This window comes from Gallus gallus, chromosome 3, assembly GCF_016699485.2.
Source record: "Gallus gallus isolate bGalGal1 chromosome 3, bGalGal1.mat.broiler.GRCg7b, whole genome shotgun sequence".
Lineage (NCBI taxonomy): Eukaryota > Metazoa > Chordata > Aves > Galliformes > Phasianidae > Gallus > Gallus gallus.
Genome location: NC_052534.1, coordinates 64,494,887 through 64,502,109, shown reverse-complemented (window position 1 = coordinate 64,502,109; position 7,223 = coordinate 64,494,887). Strand labels below are relative to the sequence as shown.

At 38.8% G+C, this 7,223-nt stretch overlaps 1 long non-coding RNA gene across 1 annotated transcript; it reads right to left on the bottom strand.

Moving 5' to 3' along the window:
- Positions 1-545: 545 nt before the first annotated feature.
- Positions 546-5,537, bottom strand: LOC121110193. The gene is made up of 3 exons (XR_005858195.1): positions 4,659-5,537; positions 2,026-2,118; positions 546-700 (listed from the first exon to the last, which is right to left on the bottom strand). It is a non-coding gene; the product is annotated as an uncharacterized LOC121110193 (long non-coding RNA).
- Between the last annotated feature and the right edge of the window lie 1,686 nt (positions 5,538-7,223).

Genomic DNA, 7,223 nt, shown 5'->3' with positions numbered 1-7,223 from the left:
CATCCTGAGGTGTCGATGTGCATACTTCACAATATTGTGAGCCATACTTCTGAGCCACAGGATAAGCATTTGAAGCTGCATTGGCCTACTATCTATTCCAGGGGTGGGAAAGAAGTACCAAGAGATTTGTGTAGCAAAGAGCTGTGAGACAAATGTTTTAAAGTCTGCAAATGTTTTAAAATCTTAAAAAACTTGAAAAAGAGGAGGTAGTGAATTGACCGGTTAGGAGAATCCATACAAGATGATTGTTGCATTTTGGACCACTGGCAGATTTCCTACATTTCCTAATATTAAAGTCATTTCCAAGGACTGAAGAAGTCTTAGGCCAAAACGTGACATATTTCAAGAGAAGAAAAACAAACCATGTCTTGGTGCTTCTTTAGAAGGCAAATATTGACTTCTGCATCTGAAGGCAGGCCCAGTCTCGTTAGAAGTCATTACTATAAGCTTTGATATAACTTTACCAGAGGGTACCAGAGGGATACATTCCACATCAAGTGTGTATAAAGAGCTGAAATTTTATCTGTGGGAGAATTTTTTTTTATGTGATTGTTTGTTTATTTTTAATTATTGTGCTGTTTTTAGCTATGGCTAAGTCTGTTTTAGTGTTTCTTATGCTTTCTGGAGCACAGGAAGAACGTGCTGTACTTTTGTCTCTGGTGACTCTTGAAGCAGTGCAGAGAAATAGCTGAGACATTTTCTGAAAAAAAAATATATATATATGATCAACAGCTCCATGCTACTGAGCAAGTTTAACAGCTCAGTCTGACCTCCAAACCCAACCAAGTTTACAGATGAAAAAGCAGAGAGAATGAAACCACTTGTAGAGACTGTTATAGTTTCTTAGAGTTGGAAGACAGGATAAAGACCTACTACTGAAATTATCCACTCTATTAAACTTCTTGATATTTAGGGAGACCTGGAAAATTATCTTTTCTGTTAGAATTTGGAAAAAGATGAGAAAGGAACAAGAGGCCTCAGGTATCTAAAAAAAAAAGAGAGCGGCTTGCTCACATGTAAACCACTTAAGCTCACTTCAAGGACCATGTCACCCTGCCAGGTGCCAGTCATAATCTCAAGTCAACTGCCCTGACATAACAAGACTATAGTTAAGACTTTGCTGTCAATAACAGGTTCAACATCTTTGACATTTCTGGAAGTACGTGTTGTCTAATAGCCAACAGGAGCTAATTTCCAGATGGATGACTCACTGCTAAGTGAAGGACTTAGGCTGACAAGTGGGTGTGAGGAGATGACAGAAGACCACTGGTGGCAGGAGCATCTTAGTCTGAACAGCAGGCTGAAGACTTTCAGAACATGGCTCAATATCAAGTGAGTCATGTATTTTTTTAAGAACAATGCCATATACTTGCAATGGAGCCAGGTGTGAGGATGCAGTGTCTGCGTTACAGTGCACATGTGAGATGTGTAGTGGTGGATTTGAGCCTTTTCTAGAGAGAAAAACTACATTTTCAGAGCATAGCTATGGGTTTCTGGAAGAGCTATAAGAATTATATGGCAATCAAGTTTTTCTTGCAGATAATAAAGAACTATTCTGTGATGCTCTGAAATAGTTTTTCAAAAGTTAGATATTTAGTTTTGAAACCACAGTAAGGGAACATTTTTGGAGTTATATTCATCATTAGGTGAACAACCCAATTGTCTGAGACTGCAGTCTAATATATCTTCTTGATTTACATAATGTCCTTGGAGTAGGAAGGAATAATTCTGACAGAAGCTATTGCAAAAGACTCTCTAAAGTACCCTTCTGTAAGTAGTCTTGCTGTTAACAGACATTTAGGGCAGAAACAAAGGACTGCTGTTTCTGTCTCATATATATCCTGAGGCTGGACAATTTTTGGATTTCTAGTTCTTCTGAGAAAGAGAGAAAGAAGGAAGAGAAAAGGAGGGGATGTAGGAAATGCCTCAAATCAAGAAAAAAAAAATAATAAAAACCATTAACCAACCACAACAACAACAAAAACCCAATAAAATAAACACACACACATAAAGATTTTTTTCCACCTTTAACATTAGTTAGTAAATATTTGCCTCCATATGTTGAAGATCTTGAATCTTGAGAGAAAGTTGAAGAATTTGTCCTCACGTGAGATGTAGCTGGGTTGATAATTGATATAATTTGTTATTTATAAGATAAGTACAAACAGTTTCATGAACAGTTTCTTATTCAGAAGTCATATCAGGGAAAACAACAACAACAACAACAAGCCAAAATGTTGTGTCAGATGATCAAATGACCTAGCAAGTGAATGATGCATTCAAGGTCTTGTGGATATGGCCCCAGCCCCCAGATTAATTTTGGGGATCCTAAGCTCAACCCTGCTGCCTGAACTTCACGTGTCCTTGGCTCAGCATCTGCTTGCAAATATGCGATATTGTGGGTAAGTATTTTAAGCTCTTTTGTGTCAAAGACTTGGGAAAATTTGATGGTGTATTGCAGTAATTCCTTTCCTGATTATGATAAGCAGTGATAGGAGGGTGTTTATATTTCAAATATTATCAGTGGATAGCTAAGTTGGTTCTCACAGAGAAAGATGCAGAAACCATCCCTTAGAACACTTTTAGCTAAGGTTCTGAAAGTGCAAGCAGATGCCACTACATCTATTACATTCTCTTCCCGTGTTTGAGTGCATCTTCTCAGCCACATTAGCTGGAGATTTCATTCTGAGAGAAGAAGCAACAAACACAGATATTTCCCCTCAGTTCTGAAGCTTTTAGGTTCTGGAGAACAAGGAAATAACACTTAAAAATGCCAATATATCTTACAGCTTCCTAGCTAAATTTAAACCACTCATGACTCAATTATTAATATTTACACATGTAATACAAGACTCATTTTAATTTATGTTGGGCAAATGGCTAAAAATGTGTGTGATAGCAACACTGTGACTAACAGTCATAAAAGCAAAGGAAACAGCTGTTCTCCATGAGAATTGTAAAGGACAACATACATTACATAGTATGTATGGACAGTTTAGCAAACAGAATAGAGAAGGAAACATAAATGACTAAGTATGGATTAACATTTTTTTCATAATATTGTTTGCAATTACTGAATAGTTATAGGACATGCTGTGTGTGCTTTTTAATTTATTTTCTAGAACTATTTCTATGTTTCTATGTTTCTATATTTGAGTACCATGTTAAATTACTTTGTTCTTCTCATCATCACATGCTTAGAACATAGAGAACCAAGGCTTAAGATCTGTGAATCTTAATTTAAAATAATATTTAATTGCTATTACTGATGTTGATTTATCAAGGCAATGATTTTCAACTGTTTCACAAATTCTTCTTTTTTTACCCTTTGTAGCATTGATACCATAGTAAAAACCAATGGAATAAAATTTTGTGTTGCACTCAATGGAATAAAACCAGCACAGTGTTCATGGAAAACTATTTAAGTGCTACATATTGGGGACTCTGTCATGAAAGTCCCCAGGAAGCTCTGTTAAGAATCAATAGGATAGGCACACGATAAAGGAGAGCCTCAGGAAGGGAACACTAACTTTATTGTGACACATTGAGAATTAGCTCACTGGTTAGTAAAAGCAAGACATGCACACCAAAATAGAAAGCAATTAAATCTAAAAAAAAGGGAGATTGGACTATGGATCCAAGAGCAGCCAAAGCATAGGGCTCCTCCTACGCTCACTCTGAGATATTCAGGAAGTCCTGAGTTCATTTCTGCAGAGCTGCAACAAAAGACCTGAAAAATGTTACTTTTATCTCCTACAGACCCTCCCTGTGCCTGTAAATTAGGCAGGCTTCTGGTAGCTGGGAAGATATGAGGGAGTGTTTGAGGAAGAAGATGGAAGCTGCTGATTCCTACGAGTGCATTTCACAGGCAGCTAGAGCTGATGTAACAGGTCACTGCTACAGCCCAAAGACACCCTGGTTATCTTGAGCTGTCGCAGTATTCCTCCATAAACTGATTCAAATCACTTAGCAGAAAAGCCAGCTTGTAGAGGCAGTGTGTGAATTGTGTTGGATTTGTGAACTGAGTCCACTCATGTGGAGGAACCTGTGTGCACTAGCATTGACACAGAAGATGAGGTTACACTACATGCCTGGGAAAGGGGAAAGGGGCAGAAGCAGGGGCAGACGTTCAAGAATCCTTGTGCATCCCTTCCAACTCAGGATGTTCTAGGTAGTGTGAGAAGAGACTAAAGAAGAACAGAGGATGGAGGAAAGAGGGAGAGAAGAGTCTGGGAAGCCTGATAACAAGCAGCTATTTTGTGCTAACTACTAAGTGGATCACCATGGGTGAGAACACTAACAAGATCATAAGGAGGCTGTGGGCACATAAGGAGCCAGGAGGGGAGACAGTCAAGGCAGCTGACTCAGGCTGGCTAAAGCAAGACCCATGCCCTATAGCATTTTGCTCAGCAATAGAACTGGGGGAAAGAAAGAGAAAGTGGGGGAGATTGGTGGGGTGTCAATTGTCTTCCCAAGAAACTTCTTTGCATGATGAGCCCTGCTTTCCTGCAAGTGGCTGAACGTCTGCCTGCCAATGGGAAGCAGCAAGTAATTTCCTTGTTTTGCTTTGCTTGCATGCACACCTTTTGCTTATTTGTCTTCATCTCAGCCTATGAGTTCTAACAATTTTACCTTACTATTTCTATCCTTCATCTCACCTGGGGAGAGTTAGCAGGAATGACTGTGTAGTGCTGACCAGCCAGCTGGGGTTACACCATAGCAGTTGTGTGGGATCAATGTCTGCAAAGTCTGTTTCTACAGCAATAAGCCAAACACTTCTGGGGATTATTCCCAAGCACTGCAGCTAAAATGGCTGTGCTGTACAGCTGCCAGTGATTGCTGGTTTTGACCCAGACTGATGTGCAATCGTTCAAACAGAGGCCTTGGGGATGGAGCAGAAGTTCGTGTGGTTATGGACCATTTCCAGTAGGCAGTTTGTAAGAGGCCATTCTGTTCTGAAGGGTAAGGCAATTATGTCATCAGAGTTGGCTGTACTGTTCCAGTTGACTTAAATGCCATAGAGCTGTCCTGGGCTTTTTTAACTTAGTATCAGAGACAGAGGTAAAGAACAGGTTGTGTTTTGGGCTTCCTTTCCATACTGTTTTGTATCATTGTTTAATTTGGACAGAACTAAGGTTAAACACTCAGGCATAAAGTCTCTCCTTGCTGGTTTTGTTTCAGACGAGTCTCACCACGAGTTTATTTTGCTGCCTCATGCATTGCAGGGGACATTTTTTATTGACTAGACAATACAGACAACACAACAAAAAGTTTCATGTGATAGGGAACAGAATGGTATGGGGTTTTTTTTGTTTGTTTGTTTGTTTTGTTTTGTTTTGAAAGCCATTCGAAGCAGAAAATGATAAAGCTCTGTTTATTTCCTTTTCCATTACAAGAAACATTTATTTTTTAATTCTCTTCACTGTCTCTAGGGTCAATTCCAACTTTAAAGCCAGTGTGTTCCTTAAGACTTCTCTAATGATTTTTCTCCCAGACCATGCAACCAGTTATTTAAACAGTACTTTTTTTTTTAATTGACTTGCTAAGCTATCTTTTAAAAGCTTCCTTTCTTTTCTTCTCACTTTCTTTTGGAGTTCAGAGAAGGCAATTTGATCTAATTGTAGTCTGTTATAGATTTTGGAAATATTCCAGAGTCTAAGGCAACGCTAAAACAAACTGTCAGAATCAATAATTTTGAAGTTTTAGCTCTTAGTTAGACAAATTTGATAATAATGCTGAAATAATGTTGGAAAATGTCACAGACAAGTCAGTAAACTGTGATATAATGTTTGGTGAATAAATAACACGCAGTGTGACACTGCAAAAGAAATCTTGGGGAAATTATACCTTCAAAATATTGTCACATAATTAAACCCCAATTTCTGCTCCCATTTATGCAACAATTTCAGGGACCTAATGCCAAGATTGGATTCCTTTTTTCCCCCATATGATCTTTTACAAAAGTTGCACCTCAGTGGAGTTATTTTAGCAAGAAATAGAGAGTTGAGGCTTTTAATAAAGGGACACCAGAATCTGTGTGATCATTGTGACTGTGTTTTGTTTGAGCAGTGGGTGCATGACACAGGCTGCTGGCACATCTCTCCTTGCTGCTCTTGGCAGTGTGATCCTTGGTTTTGGAGGACCAGGTTTCTTCCCCTTGAAAACCACAGGGAACAGAGAAAACGGTCTAAGGTATTTGGAAACTCCCTGTCTGGATTTCAGATATGGTTGGAATAGATCCTTAATCCTGAGAAATTGGATGTAGACTTGAGATTGCCACTTTGTGTGCTACCTACATCATCGCTATTTTTGGCCCGTTCAACACCTTTCAGCTTCATGAACTGGTGTAAAGCAACATGCGAACAGGTGCCAATGGTATCCCATTTTCTAGGTATTCACTGAGACAAACACTATGTACAGACAGCCCCACAGCTGTTCTCCTAGGAGGTGGGCTAGATTATTACCCTACAAAGATGAGAGTGTTCAAAGACCATCCTATTATACAACAGAATTTAGAAAAATTACAAAATATAAAATCACATTTTAATACAGTTCCTATGAAGGGAGATGGCATAAGTAAAGTGCTCAGACTGAACAGGTGAGTTATTTTTATACTTTCTGTAGCACTAGGAAATCCAGCAGAATTTTTATTTCTTACTATACACTTCCCTTTATTCTCTGAAGATAAAATGAGCATTTGATATACACTGGTTGAGACAGCAGTGTTAGCCTAACATTTTTCCCTATACAGGATAACCCTGAATTTATATTACTGAGTAACAAAAAACCTCAGATAGCAGACACAAACAAACAAACAAACAACAACAACAACAACAACAACAACAAAAAAAACATAAAAGCAAAACTTCCTCCCTTGCTTTTGGAGAGGGCTGTTTTCTTGCCTTTGTCTCCTCATTGTTCACAATCTTTGAGTTTGTCACCTGTCATCTTTCATGGGGCACGAGCTTGGCAGAGTCCAAATGCCACACACTGCTATTTTCTCCAGCAGGAGAGCTCCTGGGTCTCTGAATAGCTGTCGAAAAAAATTGCTTTTTATGATCTTTTGGTTCAGCTGGCTCTGCAGTGGAGGCCAGCTACAATTGTTTGAACAGTTTGCAATGAAGAGGGCAGGAGGAATAAATGTTTGCTCCTTCCCTTGGGATTGTTAGGAATGCATCTGCCAATGTTAAATGTCTCAGAGTTTAATTCAAAGAATGAAGTGA